Source organism: Pleurodeles waltl, chromosome 4_1 (assembly GCF_031143425.1).
Source record: "Pleurodeles waltl isolate 20211129_DDA chromosome 4_1, aPleWal1.hap1.20221129, whole genome shotgun sequence".
Classification (NCBI taxonomy): Eukaryota; Metazoa; Chordata; class Amphibia; order Caudata; family Salamandridae; genus Pleurodeles; species Pleurodeles waltl.
In genome coordinates this window covers 844,269,550-844,288,472 of record NC_090442.1, presented here as the reverse complement: position 1 = coordinate 844,288,472, position 18,923 = coordinate 844,269,550, and the positions used below count along the sequence as shown (strand labels likewise).

Below are 18,923 nucleotides of genomic sequence, written 5' to 3'. Positions count from 1 at the left end.
AGGTACCCAGAGCCAACAACTGGGCCACACCGTACAATAGTTTTTCATTAAGTACCAACTATAGATCAATTGTGATAGCAAAAGAGGCAGAGTGAACAGGCATTTGCAATGCAATGTGTCTTGCGTTTGCTCGAGTTAGTTATTACAGTTGTAAATTCCTAACTGGCCTTTTCTTGCCACATAAATTGAAAATGAAAAGTAAAACAGTTGACAGAAGCAAGTCAATTCAAAGCGCCACGGCCGGCATGAGCATGAGGGCGAGTTATTGGCTCCCTAAGTGAATGTCTAGAAAGGATTGCTGCAGGGATGGAAGGCAAACTGGAGGAGGGACCATCACACTCTGTAACAGGAGGAAGCGTGACGTAGTGTGATGGCCAACAAAAATGTTCACTTAGTGAAATAGCCTGGGAGGGAACTCAGCAAAGAAAGGAGGAAGCATTTAAGACCAGCACAACAAAGAATGAATAGCAAGAGTGGTTGTGGTTAAAAGCCCACAGAGAGATTACAAAAGGCAAGAGCGCTTGTGCGCTCGACAATAAAAAAAAAATGCTTTATTTAAAAGGAATCAAAGACATGGTGGTCTGCTGGCCTCAGCAGGGCACTATCCCTGTGATATTTTGAAATTCCCAATGGGTTGCAAAGTGACACCTATCTTATGAATATTAATGAGGTAGGTCTATTTGCGACCCAATGGGAATCACAAAATGTGTCAGAGACACAATAATAAATAGGTGTTTGTGATTACCAATTAGTGAATCTCAAAATTTGCTATTTGGTAATCACAAAGCTAAACCTACATTAATCTGGCCACTTAATGCTAGGTGTCAGGCTTGCGCTATTCACATGCTTTCACTGTAAATTGAAGTGTCACAGTACAGTTTATAGTGTACTTGACACCTGTCTTGCTTTGTGCGTTCTTATGTGTTGATTCCTACCTCAAGTGGTGTTTGGTTGGTCCTTGCTTGTGTCATAAACCAGCTGAACCTGCCCCAAGTTGGGTCTCTGTCAGGAAGTCGAACATGTACAGGTCTCTTGTGCAAGAACAAGACATACCAACATATCACAGATAATGTTTCATTTATTTATTGGTACTACAGTAACATTCACTTTCACTGATCTGCACAGCCTACATCATATGTTGACTATAAAATAATTTAGTTTATATGATTTTTTACGACTTTGACAAAATTCTTAACATTCATTGTTGTCACCTGCACTCTTGCCTCTGAGAAACCTTTAATTTGATAGTCATATTTGGGAACATTTAGGTACGTATGTCATGCTGAACTATCTTCCGACTTCACTCTGATTCAATCTGTGCAATGAGAGCAACAAGATGGGTTATAAAAGTTAAATTGAAGAAATATTATTGTTGACTGTCAGGTGAATAGTATGGGTTATTTTTGCTGTACTGTCTTAATTTTGGCACAAATGTGATGATTGAAAGTACAGGACCGGAAGGGGTAATGAACATCAGAAAGCTGCACGTCTACTACAAAGCTGTGGCCATTACCTTTGTGTTAAGTAATACGGGGAGTGAGTGGACAGAACAGGTCTTGCCGAGGAGAACCGAAAATTCTTCTCGTTTCTTGAAGGGACCAGCACCACACTTGCACTTAAGCCAGCCATACGCAGGGAGGGAAGTGGGATTTAGTGAAAGAGAACCGACTTACTTTTATTTTGAGTGCCTCTACTGGGAAGGTAGATGAGCTGTCAGCAACCTGCCTTTGTAATGACTATTTTAAGGTTAAATATTAACAGACCTGTTCTAACCTTGCCCCATTTCTCTGCATGGACTTTTGCATTGCTAGCTGGTGTTTACTTCTGTTTAGCTCAAACGTTTTTCATTTTGTTAGTAAACAAAATCACAGTTGCAAATTATAAAGAGCAACATTTTCAAGTGGTACCAAAATAATACGAATGATAAGATAAACATGAAAAAAGATAAGGAGAAGGTAAAAAGGAAACCAACATTATTGCCTCACATTTAAACAAAGCTCTAATGAAGTTAGCAGAGCAGCCCAAGAAGATGTATGGTCCCCAATAAAGATAAGCAATGCCATGTGTGCGATGTCATGAGTGCTGGCAGGGATGGGCCCTGGAGAGAGAGAGCGAGAGACTTTCTGCAATGCAAGGGCATATGGTGTTTCTTTAGTAAAATAAGCTGATTTTATGAGCCCTGTATGGTGTTTCTTTAGTGAAATAAGCTTATCTTAGGAGCCATGTGAGGACAGCACTGGATAGAGCGTCAGACCCTGATGCAGAGATCTGGCCCAGGGCCAGGGTTCAATCCCCGCCTCAGCGGGTTTTGGGCTCAATTCCCTTGGACCAGATAATTCTCGCCTCAGTGCCTAATCTAATTAATGGGTCCCACTCTGTAACTCTGGGTAATAGCTTGCTTAATCTCCTCACCGGCCCTGACACAGCTTGGATGCCTGGCTTCACCTTGGGGGTTGCCCAGGAGTGGGCGCCTTACAGGGAAAAGCCAGGAGGGGTTCCACAGCGGTATGTAAATCAAATGCTACTAGTGGGCCTGCAGCACTGGTTGTGCCACCCAAATTAGTAGCCCTGTAAACATGGCTCAGACGTGTCACTGCAGTGTCTGTGTGTGCAGTTTTAAACTGCCAATTCGACTTGGCAAGTGTACCCACTTGCTAGGCCTAAACCATCCCTTTTTAAACATGTAAGGCATTCTAAGGTAGGCCCTAGGTAGCTCCATGAGCAGGGTGCAGTATATTTTACAGGGGTGTGGAATTTATTAAAATATCTACTTGTCCAGGGGACAGGTTGCTTCTCAAATCTACTTGTCCTGTAAAAAGATCTACTTGTCCCTTTGGTGCCATGTAGTGTGGCGACAAATTATGGCAGCAATTAATAGCCTCTCTGATTATGCCAGGGCTACTACCATAGTAGGGCTTGAATACTTGGAGTTTCAATCCCTACTGCAGCAATTTCCTTATTTTGCCACCTTTCTGCAGATCTGCATACTGGGGCTGGAGGAAGCAGTAAGCAATAGTTCCAGGGCTGGAATGCCTTTGAGTCTGCAAACCTACTAACCTGCATGTTTTAAAGATTTTTACCAGCTTCTCTCTAATATTTTCCCATAATAAGAAAGGTTGGACATTTACTCCTGACAATGGCAGAATTAGAACTTCTTCCAGGGTTGGGAAGAAAGTGGCTGGAGGGAAAATGAACTTGCAAATGCTCAATAGATTTTCACATGAGCAAATCTACACATCGTATTTACCCACGCTAAAATACAGTTCACAAATATTTTATAGGGGTACGACATATACCATGGGTGCACTTTTGTGACTTTCTTTAAGAATTTGGGGCCACAAGTAGGTAGGTTCAGATTTGTGACTTGCAAATTGCGAGTCGCAAATCCGAATGTAGGATGGTGTCCTTGACACCATCTGTGATTCGCAAGGGCTTCGCAAATGCCCACATCATGAATAATCATGAGGTGGGTCGCAATTTGCGACCCCCTCACGAATGGTGGCCTGCTGGAGACAGCAGACCACCATGTCTGTGACTGCTTTTCAATAAAGCAGTTTTTTTTGTAATTCCTTAAAGGAAAACGAGATGCATAACAAAAACGAAAAATGAAAAGTTTTCGTTTCATTTTTTCAGAGCAGGCAGTGGTCCACAGGACCACTGCTTGCTCTGAAAAAATGTTTACAGTGACATTCACAATGGGAAAGGGGTCCCATGGGGATCCCTTCCCTTTTGCGAAAGTGTTAGTACCCATTTGAAATGGGTGCAAACTGCGATTGGTTTGCGCCCGCGTTCGCAAAACAATCCTACATTGCACTGCGAGTTGCAATTAGGAAGGGAACACCCCTTACTAATTGCGAGTCGCAAACCTGTTTTGTGATTCGGTAACCAGGTTACTGAATCGCAAAACTGGGTTTGTGCATCGCAATGTGCTTTTTGCACGTCGCAAACAGTGAAAGTCGCTGTTTGCGACATGCAAAAAGCTACCTACATGTGGGTCTTGGTCCCTAATTAGGTCTGTTGTTAACAAAGACATTTTGTTTTTATTAAACTTCTATTTCTCTCTCTTTTGGCTGGCTTTACTGTGAGTGAACGCATTCTGCTCTTCCACAAGGAGCATATTGCCACACAAAGTAGTTTTGTTCAGTGTCAGGAACTACAGTGGCAATCAGTGACGTAACGAAACTGGAGGGTGCCCCTTTGCAAAGAACATGGAGGAGCCCCCTCTCCAGACTCACTCAGGGCAGGTGCTGTGCTGACGGGGCCTCCTGGAGGGCGGCTGCGGGGCCTTTGTTATGCTGCTGGTGGCAACGTGTGCTTTAAGAGTTCAAAAACTTTTTGGGGGGGTTTTGCCAATGTTTGTTACAATGTTGAGGGCCTGGTAGCTCCCACAACAATAAAGTGTTACAAAAGCCATGTCAAAACAAGACACGCATTGATGAAACTAAAAGACTTATAAAAATATGTCAGATCAGTTGGCTTTGTCAGTTTTTGTTTATTTTCATGCTTCCCATAATCGTGTTGAAAATGGTTACACTGATTTTCCATTAGAAATATTTTTGGGAAATACTAGCATGCATCAACACATTTTACTAAATGACACTTCATTTGCATATAATCAGAGAGCATTCTGGGAGCATTATACTTAGCCTCTTAGCCTAAACTTTTCAAACATGTGTGTACATGTTTTTTTGTTTTGTACTGGAACAACGTCAGTAGTGAAGTGTGACCTTAAAACATTTATTTACAGCACGCACCCTAATAATGAAGGCTTTCAAATAATGAACCATAAATACAAGTTCGAACAGCATTATCTTTTGGAAACACATTACCTCAACTGCAGAGAGTTCAACTCTCTGTAAACAGGCAGCCAAAGGGTTTGTGCTGCAGGGGGTTGGGCCTACTTGTCCCAAGGACAAAGTAAACATAAAAACTTGTTGCCCTTGACCCCAAAGAAGATGTCCCGGGCGTCGGGCGATAGGAATTCCACATCCCTGTTTTAAAGGTGGGACACGTACTGATATTTTACGTGTCCTGACAGTGAAATACTGCCAAATTCTGCTTTCAGTGTTGTAAGGCCTATCGCTCTCATAGGTTAACATGGGAGCTGCCTTTAAATATTATTAAAGTGCAGATTCCCTTTGGGAGCAGATAGACATGTAGAGTTTGGGGGGTCTCTGAACTCACAATTTAAAAATACATCTAGTGAAGTTGGTTTTTAGTTTGGGTGTTTGAAAATGCCACTTGTAGAAAGTAGGCATTTTCTTGCTTAAACCATTCTGTGACTCTGCTTGTTTGTGTATTCCCTGTCTGGGTCAGACTGACAGTTTGGCTGTTCGCACCTCTCCTCTAGACAGTGACACAAAGGGAGCTGGGGTGTAACCTGCATATCCTGATGGGCCGTCTGGGCTGAAGGGAGGAGTAGTCACTCACACCTGAAAGGGCTGTGCCTGCCCTTACACAATGCAGTCTCCAACCCCCTGGTGTGTGTCTGGGGCCTGGCCTGGGCAAGGCAGAATCTTGAAAACAACAGAGACTTCTCTTTGAAGTATGCCTACTTAAAAGGCAGAAAAGGGTATAAGAAGAGCACACAAAACCCCTGAAAATCAGATCACTTCTGGAACCAAGAGGAACCTCTGCCAAGGAGAAGGAGGAGTACTGCCCCTTTGCCTCTGACTGTGCTTTCTGGGTTGGCTTGCAGTAGCTGCTTCTGCCTGAGAGAGGACAGTCTTACTTTTGTGTGACTTCCCACTGGTGAAGAATCTCCAAGGGCTTGAACTGAGCTTGCCTTCTGTTATTGAAGTCTCAGGGACAACAAAGGCTTCTCTCTGCCAGCACTTGGGCTTTCTGCTGAGAGTCCTGCCTGCCAAGTGATGCCCTAACCTGTCTCTGGACCCTTGAAAGGTGCAGCTGGTGGAAAAGGACATAAATCCATGCAATGACAGCCGTGTGGGGAAACGTTTGATGCACCACCTGCCTCACAGCTGATAAATGACGTGCCGCTTGCCTCGCAGCTAAAATCAACGGTCCACCTACATTGCGGCTGAGAGATCGGCACAACGTGGGTCGAGAAACGACGTGCAACACCCGTAGCAGCTGCTGTTACAAGCCCCCACGCAGCGCGGTTTCTTGACACTGCAACCAGATTTCATTGCAACATCTCTGGGCGCGAAAAATCAGTACAAAGCCTGCCCAGACCCGAGGTAGCCATCTGGATCGACGCAAAGCTCTCTTGCAGGAGAGAAGAAACAACGTACGCCAACCCGACCAGAGGAGGAACGATGCACTGTCTCGCTTGCGAATGAGAAATCAACGCATCGCTGGCCTTTTCCGACATACACTTACCCGTGCAGCTTTATTTTGAAGCTACCCAGGTACTTTTGTGCGCTAGCAACTTTCTCACTATTTTCTAAGGATTTAAGACTTATTCTTTTTAAAATTCATATCTTGACTTGAGTATGTAGGATTTTTGTAGTTTTGGTCTTGTTTTGTTTAGATAAATATTACCTATTTGTCTAAACCTGTGTTGTCATTTTGTAGCATTTTCACTTAGTTACTGTGTTTGGTGGCACAAATACTTTATACATTGCTTCTGAAGTTAAGCCTGCCTGCTCGTGCCAAGCTACCAAGGGGGTGGGCGGGGGTTAACTGATGGTGATTCTCCTTTACCCTGACTAGAGTGAGGGTTCTTGCTTGGACAGGGGGTAACCTGACTGCCAACCAAAGACCCCATTTCTAACATTAAGTATACACCAGGTCGAACGCCAGCACCTCAAAATGGGTATCAAGAAAACGTAAGTATTTCTGAAATGGGCACAAGATATAGAGTTTAGAAGCAGTGGTTATTTGTTCATATCTGAATTTGTGGGTACCCCTACTAGCGTATGATTTTGAGGATATTTTTCAAATGTCATCTTTCATATACACTGACTTAAAATTTAAAGGCACAAATGCAGCAAAATCCAATTGGTAATAACAAATGTTCTACTATTCTATGCTCACACAAGTCTCCATATTAAAAATGGTACCTCACTTGTGTGGGCAGACCTAATGCCTGCAACAGGAAATGGCCCAGAATGCAACATGGACGCATCACATTTTTCCACCAAAAACGGACTTTTTTTTACCCCCAATGGGGGTAGCTCTAAATTTCGGACCCCAGCTTAGCCACAAGTTAGGGACACCTAGCCAGCCTGTACATTTTTTAAAACTAGACACTGCGGGGTATCCAAGGTGGGCTGACTTATGTGGGCCTCACCAGGGTATTTTTTATTGTTTTTTTTTTTTTACCCAGAATCCCTTGCAAACTGACTGAAAAACACATTTTCCTCACATTTCTGTGATGTAAAGTTCTGGAATCTGGAGGAAGTCACAAAATTCCTTCAACCCAACATTCCCTCTTCAACAGACCCTCTTTTTCCGATCTGGTTAGCTCTAGACCTTGGACTCTAGCTCAGCTGGCACCTAGGGAAATATAGCCAACCTGCAAATGTTTGGAAACTAGACACCTAGGGGTGTCCGGAGTGGGCAGACTTGCATGGGTCTCACCAGGTTGTTTTATCAGAATCCCTTGCAAACCTCAAACTTTGACTAAAAACATATTTTTCTCCCATTTCTGTGAAGGAAAGTTCTGGAATCCGGGGAATCCTTCCACCTGACATTCCTACAAGTCTCACAATAAAAATGGTACCTCACTTGTCTGGGTAGACCTAGTGCCCTTTTTCTGATGTGGATATCTCTAGATTTTATACCTTGGTGCAGCAGGCACCCAGGGAAATCTAGTCAACCCGTACATTTTTCAAAGCTAGACACCTAGGGGAATCCAGGAGGGTGTGTGATTATTGTGGATCCCTTTAGGCTTTACTACCCACAATGCCCTTCAAACCTTTCCTGAAATCACACATTATCCTTCCTTATATTTCTGTGATGGAAACTTCAGGAATCCTCAAAATTCCTACTCTTCACCATTGCCCCACCTATGCCAATAAAAAACACTGCCCCACTTGTGTGGCTGGACCAAGTGCTGTGACAGTAACAGATCAAACCAAGGACAATGGGAATGCTTAGAGGGAGACTCCCATTGACCTCGGTTGGATCCGTTCCTGTCGCTCGCACTAGACCCAGCCACACAAGTGGGGCTGAATTTGTATCGGCACAGGTGGGGCCCAATGTACCCTGATTGCTGCTGTATTTCACAGCTCAAACAGCAGCCATGGGGCCAATTTCTTTTCTTGCACTATGGCCCATGAACCAAATGGCTATGCATGTTGTACCTCTTTTGTGTTGTGAAGACCGATATTAAACTCCTCACTATAGAAAAGACAAAATGATTTGCATTGCTTGTTTGTATTAATGTGAATGAAAGAGTGAAGCCCTACAAAATAGGTTTCTTTTTGTGAAAAAGCAACTTTTAAATTGGATTAGGCGACTGTAAACATATACAACATAGCACTGTGCATGCTGGGGTTTTGAACCCAAAATGGCTGCGTTAAGACTACAAGTCCACAATGTAACCTGCTGTTGGATGAAAAGTGAGGAATGGCAGATGGTATTACGTGACGAGCTACTGGAATTACGCAGCAGTTGTTAAACTTTTGTAGCCAGGAAAGGGAATGTATTTATGTGGCGTAATACTGCACAATTTCTGACAGTATTATTCCTTTATTTTGTAACTGTAGGAAGTATTAAAGGTGTCTGGCCAACGCCATGCCACATAGGAAACATTATTTACCACTCCATCATTTCCACGCTTGCCTTTACATGCATGAATTTACCACATATAGTAAGTAGATGTAAAATAACAATTTGTAAAGGGTGGTCATTTCAGGGTTTAGAGGAGACTAGTGGTAAAGGGAGGCAAGGGTAATTTTTAGCATTTGGTGGCAAGGGTAGTTAAGGGTTTAGGAGTGGGCGGTGGTAATGGGAAGTAAAGGTAATTTTAGGATTTAGGGCTGGGTAATGATAAAGGGAGGTAACAGTAATTTTAGGATTTGGTTGGGTAGTGGTAAAGGGAGGTAACAGTCAATTTAGGATTCTGGGTGGGTATTGGTATAAGGAGCTAGGGGTAATTTTAGTGGTGGGTAGTGGTAAAGATAGGTAAGGAGTAAATTAAAAACAGGGGGAAAAATAAATGTTTTTTTACCTTACATATACTTGCTATGTGTGGCAAAAGGCATGAGGCATGTGTGGTAAAGGCGTACATTGTAATTCATACATCTGTGATGCATTTGTACCAGTTAACATCTTAATACTGCTGCCAGGAACTTAAAGGTTCAGAATTGCAAGTAGTGCTTCTTGGTTAAAACATTTGAGTTAGAAACACATTTTTTCTTTTGCAGAAATATTCAAATGATGGCGCAGATGATGCATTATGAGGCAGATGAGGAAAATGCATAATTCCAGTGGCCCTATTTGTATGATATAGTGCTATCTGACAGACTTGAAAATACAAACGAAATAGAAGTGTGTTCCTAACTTTCTGCAAGGAGCTGAATGTACTAAGTAAATTCAGTTTCCGCATTCTTTCTTTCAGACAATTGCCGGTTAAACAGCAAGCCTCCTTCTGCTAATGGGCTAACATAATAACCCCCGGGGTACACAGATTGTGTACTAAAAAGAGAGATTTACCAGAGCAATGAAAGAAGCAGCAGGAAAAGTGTCTGAGAAGAGAAAAACCCAGCAGTGCGTGCTGCCTAGAACAAGTGTAGCACAGTTGCAGGTGCTGCGCAGCGAGGACTGCCAATACTATAGACAGGGCCACTGGAATTATGTGATTCTGTGGCTGCTGCTTTTTTCACATAATTGAAGGATTTGTTGAATTTGCTATATAACCCATCATCTGACAAATAATCTGCAGATTTTAACACATTTATCGAAAGTTAGGATAAATGTGGCAATATTTTTTCACACACATTGGAAAACCAATCAATCAATCAATGAGGGATTTGTAAAGCCCTGCTACACACCCGTGAGGGTCTCAAGAAGGGGGTGGGGGCTGCTGAGGATCAGTTGAAGAGCGAGGTCCTTCCTCAACTGAGGGGGATTACCTGAGGTGGATGGGGAGGCTGTTCCAGGTCTTGGTGGCGATGTGAGAGCAGGATCTTCTTCCGGCTGTGGTTTTCTAGATGTTGGGGATATTGGCGAGGGCCTGGTCGTTGGAACGGAGTTGTCTGGCGGGAGTGTAGAAGGAGAGTCTGTGGTTGAGGTAAGCTGGTCCGGCATCATGTAGGACCTTGTAGGCGTGGATCAGGAGCTTGAAGGTGATTCTCTTGTCAATAGGCAGCCAGTGTAGGTATCTCAGAAGGGTGGAGATGTGGCTGTGTCATGGGGTGTTCTTGATGAGACGTCGGAGGCGTTCTGGATGCTGTTTTGCTTCACTAATGACTGAGCTGAAACACTCATGCACTGACAAAAATCTCTTGAATGCGCTTAGTCCAAAGAAGACATTTATTATTTCACTACTTAAGATTTCTAAAAGGAGATTAGCATGCTGAGAGCACACGTTAAAAACTGGTCACATCAATGACATGAAAGAATGTACAAATGATTCTCCACTGCAATATACACAGCAAATATATGTATCTATATTATAATGTAATGCGCAAATAATGAATTAAAAAATATGCATCACCAAGAGAAAAGTGCATCACTGCTTCATCTCCCTCCTATTCATCATCAGATCGCAAGATCCCACAATCGATAGAGGAGAGAGAGAGATTAATGATCCTAACAGGAAGGATGGCACACTCCAGCGTCCTGGATGTGCCTGAGATCTGAAAACACTCTGTCCGCGGTCCATCTGGTCTCGGCCTCTTATACTTCGAACAAACAGAGGAAAAGTCTAGAACCTCTCTCTCCCTGCAGAAGTTTATTTATTAAAAAAATGATGATTGCTCTAGGCCTGCTTTGAAAATAACACGTCGGGACTTGGCCACAATCTTAAGGTGCCAATTTAAAGCAAGTCCTTTTCCTGTCGTCTGAGTACGTTCTTATCAGCCTACGCCCTTGGTGGGGAAAAAAACACAAAGAATAAAAACGTGCACATTGTACAATGTGGAAAACTACTTGCAGCTTTTAACATAGCAGTGACTAATTCTAAAATAAAGTCAATAGGCAAAATGAAGTTGGTGGTCACTAATGTGACAGTGTACTACCAGGCCAAGTGCAACTTGAAGTCAGTGGTCAAAACCCACATATCATTACAGATGCGTTGTAGTCTTTTCCGGGTCTTGGCGGTGGTTCCGGCGTAGAGTGCATTGCCGTAGTCGAGGTGGCTGCTGACGAGGCCCTGGGTGACTGTCCTTCTAGCTTTAGTCGGGATCCAATTGTAGATTTTTCTAAGCATGCGCAGGGTGTGGAAGCAACCCGTTTGCAGACTAACTGGCCATCCTTCAGTTGCTTATTTATGTATTTTGTTGTTAACCGGTCCGTGCATCGGACGGCTGGGAGCCATCTGACACCACGGTGCCCATGTGCATAGGGCGGCTCCAGGCGGTCCACACACACAGCACTAGAAATCCCTCTGGTGAGGGCACAGGAGGGATTTCCTTTACAAAGAAGCAGCCTTGAGAGCTGGGGAAGAGGTTCCCAGCTCCTGAGGCTGTTTCTTTTTTTTCTAGGGAAATGCAGATCAGCACACGCTAACGTAATTGTCTTGAAAATGACAGTGTACTGAGCCAATCGTCTCCTTTCACTTTCTCTGTATCGGTGCTCGTGTAGCTATCTCAGCCCCCCGAACGACGGGAAAGGTATCGTTGAAAAAGGGAGAATCTCTCCTTCTCAATGGTACCTTTCCCAAGTGGATCCCTGCTTGGCGATTGCCCAAGGAAGGCAATCCCCAAGCAGGGATCCACTCCACTAGACACCAGGGAGGGGGAGCAGCCCCTTGGGCAAGGGCTTTTGCTCCCCAGTTTTATTTTACCATAATTCAGTCTTACTGCCCCCTTCCTCCCCCGAGCAGCAGATAGGGGCATTAGGCCCCAATCTGCTTCACCCCCGGCGGGCAGAAAGCCCTCTAGTACACCAGGAAATATATTTAGTGTAGGGGTGAGGGCTGCCCATGTTTGGCCTGTTAATGGTCCCATCTCCCCCCAAAAAATGGGCACAGTCTTTCTGGGCAGATGAGGGCAGAAAGCCCGCTAGCACCAGGGATTTGTTTTATTAGTGTATGGGTGGGGGCTGCCCAGTATGGGCATGACAATGACCCCTCTGCTCCCCCCCCCTTCCCAAACAAATGGGCACACTCTTTCAGCCCCACTTGGAGGAGCAGATGGGGGCAAAAGCCCCCATATGCTTCACTGTTGGGGGTGGGGCTACTAGGCACCAGGGTCTATTAGGGGTTGAGCTGCCCTGAAAGGGCACGGCAATACCTCCCCCTCAAAGTGAGAACATTCTTTCTGCCCCCCTGCTGACTAAAGTATCTAATCTCATCCCTATGGCAAGCAAAAGGAGATTGGACTCTTGGGTGGTGGTTTCACATATGGGCCAGCAGAGCTTGCTTGACTCCCAATATCGTCCCACTTGCAATGGAGAGTCTGTGAACCAGCAACTGCTGTACCAATGGAAACTAAGCCCATGACACCATGGGCAGCAGCAAGGCAACCTTGCTAAACACAAAGAATAAATAAAAGACTAACCCACTAAAGATGGATTGAGAGGAGTTAACTTCTTAAGGCTCCCATTGACCTTGGCTCCCCTGCAAGGGCTGCCATTGACCTTGGTTTGATCCCAGTACTTTTGTGGGCGGTAGGCCCAGTCACTCAAGTGGTGCAGTGTTGTTTTTGGCTCAAGGGAGGTACCGCTGGGTGATAACCATTTCGTGGATCCCTGCAGATTCTGTAAGTTTCCATCACAGACATGTAAGGAAAATGCTTGATTTCAGGCAATGTTTGAGGTTTGCAGGTTTGTGGGTAAGAAAACCTCATAAGATCCATGCAAGGCACCACACCTTGGAATCACCTGGTTGTCTAGTTTTCAAAAATGTCTGTGGTTCATAGGTTTGCATAGATATTGCCACAGCACGGCCCAAATGTGCAGCTACCCCCATTGCTCATCTATCAATGAATCACTTTAGCGCCTTTTGTGTTGTCGTTTTTTGGCTCACCCACATAAGCGGAGTACTGTTCCAAGAACGTGTGGGAACTCATGGTGGTAGCAAATATGTGGCTCTCTGCAGATTCCAGAACTTTCTGTCACAGAAACGTGCGAAAATGTGTTTTGTTTATATTTTTTTTCTTAACCAAAGTTTTGAGATTTGCAAGGGATTCTGCTTTAAAAAGCCCAGTGAGAGCCACACACAAGTCACCCAACACTGGATTACCCTAGTTTAAAAAAACAATTTGCATGTTTGCTAGGTTTCCCTATGTGCCGGGTGAGCTAAGACCCAAAATCCAAAACTTTAAAAAAAAAAAAAAAAAGGGAGGGGGGAAGAGGGGGTGGTTCAGTTTTGAGTGAAAAAGTGTGATGTATCGGGTTGCGTTTTAGGCCGTTTGCTGTGGTGGGCACTAGGTCTACCCCCCTACAAGTGAGGTACCATTTTTATCAGGTGAGTTAAGGGAATGCTGGGTGGAAGGAAGATGTCTCCCTGCAGATTCCAGAACTTTCCATCACAGAAATGTGTGTGTTTTTTTTTTTTGTTTAAATTTTTTTTTACAAAGTTTGAGGTTTGCAAAGGATTCTGAGTAAAAAATACTGGTGCAAACCACGCAAGGCATTCGACGCTGGATTCCCCCATGTGTCCACAGCTACCCACATTGTAGGGGGAAGTGTCAGTGGAAAAATGTGTTGCGTCCATATTGTGGTTAAGCACGTTTCCTATTGTGGGCACTACGCCTAGCCACACAAGCGAGGCACCATTTTTATTGGAAGACATGGGAATATACAGAAGTAGATCATTTGGTATTATTGATTGGATTTCACTGCATTTAAGACTTCCAAATGTAAGGCAATTTTTTTTTTTTTTTTTAAAGCATTTTGAAAAATACCGCCTATATATTAGTACGGATGCCCACAAATTCAGAGATATACAAATAACCACTGTTCCTGTATGTCCCTGTTTTAGAAACACATATGTTTCTCCATACCCATTTTTCACTCCAGATATTTCACCATATGATTCGGTCTAATGTCAGTACACAAACAAAAATCATTCTGCGGTGCAGCTCAGTTGTTGGCTCTGGATACCTTTTTGTTCTTGGAGAACCTACAAAAACCCTATTTATCCCCACAACAAGAATGGTTTAGCAAACATAATGGTATATTGGTTTTCTAAATTCGCCATTGTGACTAAACATAGATGAAATTATTGCCGAAAATGGCAGTTTTTTCCCTACACCTTTTCAGTATTTATTTATTTATTTATTTCAAAAATTTGTTTCTCTGAGAAAACTTTAAGGGATCTACACATATGACCCTTTGCTGAATTTGGAATTTTTGTATACTTTCCAGAAAACCGTAGCTTTCCTGGATCACCCATTGATGTCTTGCTGGTTTCCACCACAAACTGGAAGTAGATTGAGTGCACAAAAATATGAAAAATGAACTGCATCTTTGAAAAGTGTCAAAACTGTGGTAAAAAATTAAGTTCTTTTATTCCGCTCCGCATGTTCCTGAAAGCTGGGAAGATAGTGTCTTTAGCACAGCAAACTATTTGTTGATGCCATTTTTAGGGGAAAAAGCACACACTGTTATCCTGGGCACTTTTTTCCAATATTTCTGAAAAAACTAAAAAAATAAATATATGTTGCCTATTTGTTGGTACCCTTTAGGGGAATCTACAAACCATGAGTACTTTTTAGAATCCCAGGATTTTGGTTTAAAAAAAAAAAAAAAAAAGGATGAAAAGTTGGTGTGGATACTTTTCATTAGGGGGTGGTGGAAGTAAGGTTATGGAGCTCTAAGCGCAAACTACCCCAAATAGCCCAAAAAGGGTTCAGGGGTGGGGAGGTTTTGGGGGTGAAGGCCCAGCAGTTGAGAGGTTAATGCTCTGTTGTATGTTGGACGGTCAAGGAATGGACACTGCTTCTCTTTTCCATCACCATGTTTGGACAATCGAATACTATCCCTACAGCGTCAGGTGTCCCCCTCAGGACTACTGGTCTTGGTATCTGATATCAAATATTGTGAAATAATCCCTGATTCATATGGCCTGTTATGCAAGTGCAGTCTATCTATCATTTTGTTTTTCTATAATATGGGGCACCGGAGTGGAAAGAAGATAGAACAGGTGCATCTTACGCAAAAACACTGCAAGCTTTTGCCCTTCAGAGGACTGTTATAACTAGAACAGCAGCAGAGTAAGATTTTTCCTATCACCGGACATACACAAACCAGGCAGCAGCAGTGTAAGCTTTGCTTCTTCCCAAAACAGGTGTTGCGTGGCAGTAGCAAAGTAACTTCCCCCCTCATAGAAAGTCTAATCTTCTATTCTCCGCAGAACAAATTCATAAGGCCAGACGAGTACAAGGTTTCATCGCTCATAGAATATGCACAGTTAAGTCATGAGTGGCATCTAAGTTACAGATTTGAGTACTGCAAAGCTGATGCATTACTGACTCAAAAGACTTTTTACTTGGATGGTGAGTAAGTATGGGAGTTTTGCCACCATTCTCATTTAAGTGATATTCCATGTCCGCATCTTGAAAGTTTGCTGCTGTTGCTCGGAGACCTGCTGTCACTATTGTAAAACCTGACATCATATCCTGCAGTCTTGTTGCTGTCACTTCCTTTAGATCCAGCTGCTGACATTCACACGCATATTTGTCAACTGACGTTAGACCTCGACGATCTAGCCCGCACTATACCAATACAGAGACCTTCCCTTCTCATGCTGTGAAAGTGGACGCAGGGAGTAAAATATGCCCAGTATGGCCCATGTAATGACAAAAGGGCAAAAAAAAACAAAACAAAAAAAAACAAGTATATGTTGGTCTTTTGTACTCCTACACCATTTCCTCTTCCTGACTATAATCCCCTTCATTCTTTGTGATGTTTTTTTTCTTTTTCTCTTTCTGTCTAGCCTCTATCTGTAGCCATTCTCTCCATTCCTAGCTTTTCCCTCCCCTGTCCCCTTTCACTACATTTCTGGCATGTGCACCTCTTTGGTTTACATTTCTATCCTTTCTCAGTTTCTTCTCGTTTTCCCTTGCTTCATCTTCAATTATCTTTTCACCCTTTCCCCTTACCTTGAACAAACTCACATTCTTCATTCACATCTGCCCGTCTCTTGCTTTGCTCTGTTCTGTCCATTTTAATATATTATACGTTCTATTTCGCTCTATCTCTTACGCTTTCTTTCTCATTCATAGTTTTATCTACTACTTCTGTCTTCACCATCTAGGGCCAGCACAAGTATGATCACCATTCCTAGTCCCAGGTACAATTTTTTCTGTACCTCCCAGTTTAGCTGTGGTGACACAGTTACTGCTTCTTCTGGAAATATGAGTTCCCTCCGCTTGCTGGTGGTAGCCTATCCATAAACCTTGTTTTCTCTTCCTCAAAAATTGGCCCAGCTCTAATGCCTCACACTGTACTCTGTTCCACTATTTCTCGTTGTTTTATCATTCACCCCCCATTATTTTTAAACGCATGAGCCTCACACTTTTTCTTCTCAAGCCTCTACGCTCTATTCCCTATTTCACGTACCCTCCCTCACTTTTCGTTCACATATAGATTTCTGCCCATCCTCTGAAACCCTGCTCTCTCTCTTTCTCACTTCTCTCTAGCCCAGCACACCCTTGCTGAAAATCCTTTCACTATTCTCTAATACACGTCTTTCTCACATCTTGCTTTTCACATATCTTCACCTTTTAACAACATTCCTTCAAAGCTCCTCTTTTCTGACCCAAACAACCTTCTTGCAAACCCATTTAACACCCCCACCCACACGTACACCTTTTCCTCTCTATGACATGCTCCTACATGCTCCTCTCACAAACATGTGCAGACATTCAATCTTTCAAATTCTTTCCCTCGAAAACCCGACTTAGTTGCCCTTCTCATACACTCAATCTCTCAAACACGGCCTTCTCCTGCTTGTATCATTCTTTCTCAGCTATTTCTCACACGTTTTTGCTCAGTACCTTAAACAAATGCAGACACTTGACGGTGGCTGTGTTTTTGTTTCTTGCCACCAGTTTTAATATTAAATTATCATTTTTGAAAATTACACTGGTGAAAACCAATCTATATTCCATAGTTTGTCCGATTTAGAGGCCCAACTGATGAGGTGCAAAGAAAACGCCTATACGGAATTGTGGACTTTAATCAGCGCACTGATGATTTCACGAGGAAACTTGGATACTTACTTGAGGAATTTGGAGCAAGATGAAAGTTTGTGGCCATTTCCATATAATGGATTTATGTTATATCGTGTTCCACGTATTGAGAAGGAGCCATAAACTAGTAGTTCATTGTTATTTGGAGCAACCCAGCTGCAGCTTAAGTAACACAGTTCTGGACAGGCACACATTTGCCAACCTCTTCAAAAATAGTTTGACTGAACGAGCACCAGGCGCTATGCAGTTCCATCTTTTTCTCCTAAATGTTGTAGAGAGATGGACAAAGCTTTAAGAGGTATGAAAATAGTGGGTTGGGGGTCTCTAAAAGGAGCATGGCCTATGTAGTTAAGAATGTGGCTTTAACATGTGCAATACATTTCTGTGATTCTGAAAAGTGTGCCACAATTGCAACTAGAATATGTTCCAGTTGCTCTGTGATCTCATCAGAGAGGTCAATGATTGGATGAGCGTATATTTTAAACACCATTTTGACCCCCTTGCTGGCACTGTAAGAAACTCTCAAAATCTTCAGCCTCAGCTACAGACCTCAATCGTGGGCCATTATAAACACCTGGAGGTGACTCCGTTGTTTGTTGACCTATTTCTTGTGCCTCTCAGCCACCTCCTGCTGGGTTGGGACTATGTCCCCCAGCAGGCACTGTCAGAGCCAGGAGGTAGCAGGAGCCATATGCTAGAAAGCACCTTTCAAGTACAGTGGCGCTGGATACGCCTATTTGTTTGGGACCCGGTTCTTGTGCCTCTCAGCTGCCTCCTGCTGGGGTGAGACTACGTCCCCCTGCAGGCACTATCAGAGCCAGGAGAAGGGAAGAGAAGCCATGAGCTATAAAGTGCATTTCTAGTACCGCAGCATGGGATGCGCCCAGGCCAAGACCGGGCCCATCTTCGCCCAGAATAAGCTGGGCCCGGACACCCCCTTTTGATGATTTTCAAAAGGTACAACTTAATATTAAGTTTGTTGTTCATTCATTGACTAACTGAGGGTACCTGCCGGAGGATGGGGAAATATAAGGCCTGCTCACCAGCAAAGGGCGGGAATACGCCGAATACACTTGACTGCTTTATTAGGAAGGCTTTTGGAGCTATAGATAGAAACTGCACATGTAGAATGACAGCTATCAGTTGCTTCAACTTCTAGGTTATTAACCTCTTCCGATTTATTGATCCAGACTGAGACTGGAAATGTTACCAACTCCGCTTCCAACGCAGTATCTTCTGTGGGTGGACATATTGGGGATTGTTCCTCCAGATGAACCTAAGGATCACAATGTTGATTTATTGCTTGGTGATGATCTTCAAGCTAGCAATAGTGTGATAATTTCCCCTTCAGTGTCTGTGCCCGTAGCTAAAAGGAAGAGGTGTCCACGTTGGAAGAAAGGGACTCTCCAATCAGAAACCAATCCAATCATGCCACTATTAACTGTCACCTCTGCCCTACTGTGAACAAGGCCTTTTTTCACCCTGAGTTTTTGGCTTGCATGAAGGGGTTGCTGGAGAATTTGTTAGTACCCATTACTAAATGTTTGGAATCAATTGAAGATACTCCATGGACACAGCTTGTGAACCCGGGGGTAAGGGAATGGGCCCTGGAAACTTGAGTTGTATATTCTATTTCTCGGAGTCCGCCCAAAG

The 18,923-nt window shown here is 43.5% G+C and overlaps 1 protein-coding gene across 1 annotated transcript in view; it reads left to right on the top strand.

Moving 5' to 3' along the window:
* LTA4H (leukotriene A4 hydrolase) overlaps positions 1-18,923 on the top strand; it is a 326,790-nt gene that overhangs the window by 1,071 nt on the left and 306,796 nt on the right. The gene's annotated exons all lie outside the window — the stretch shown is intronic.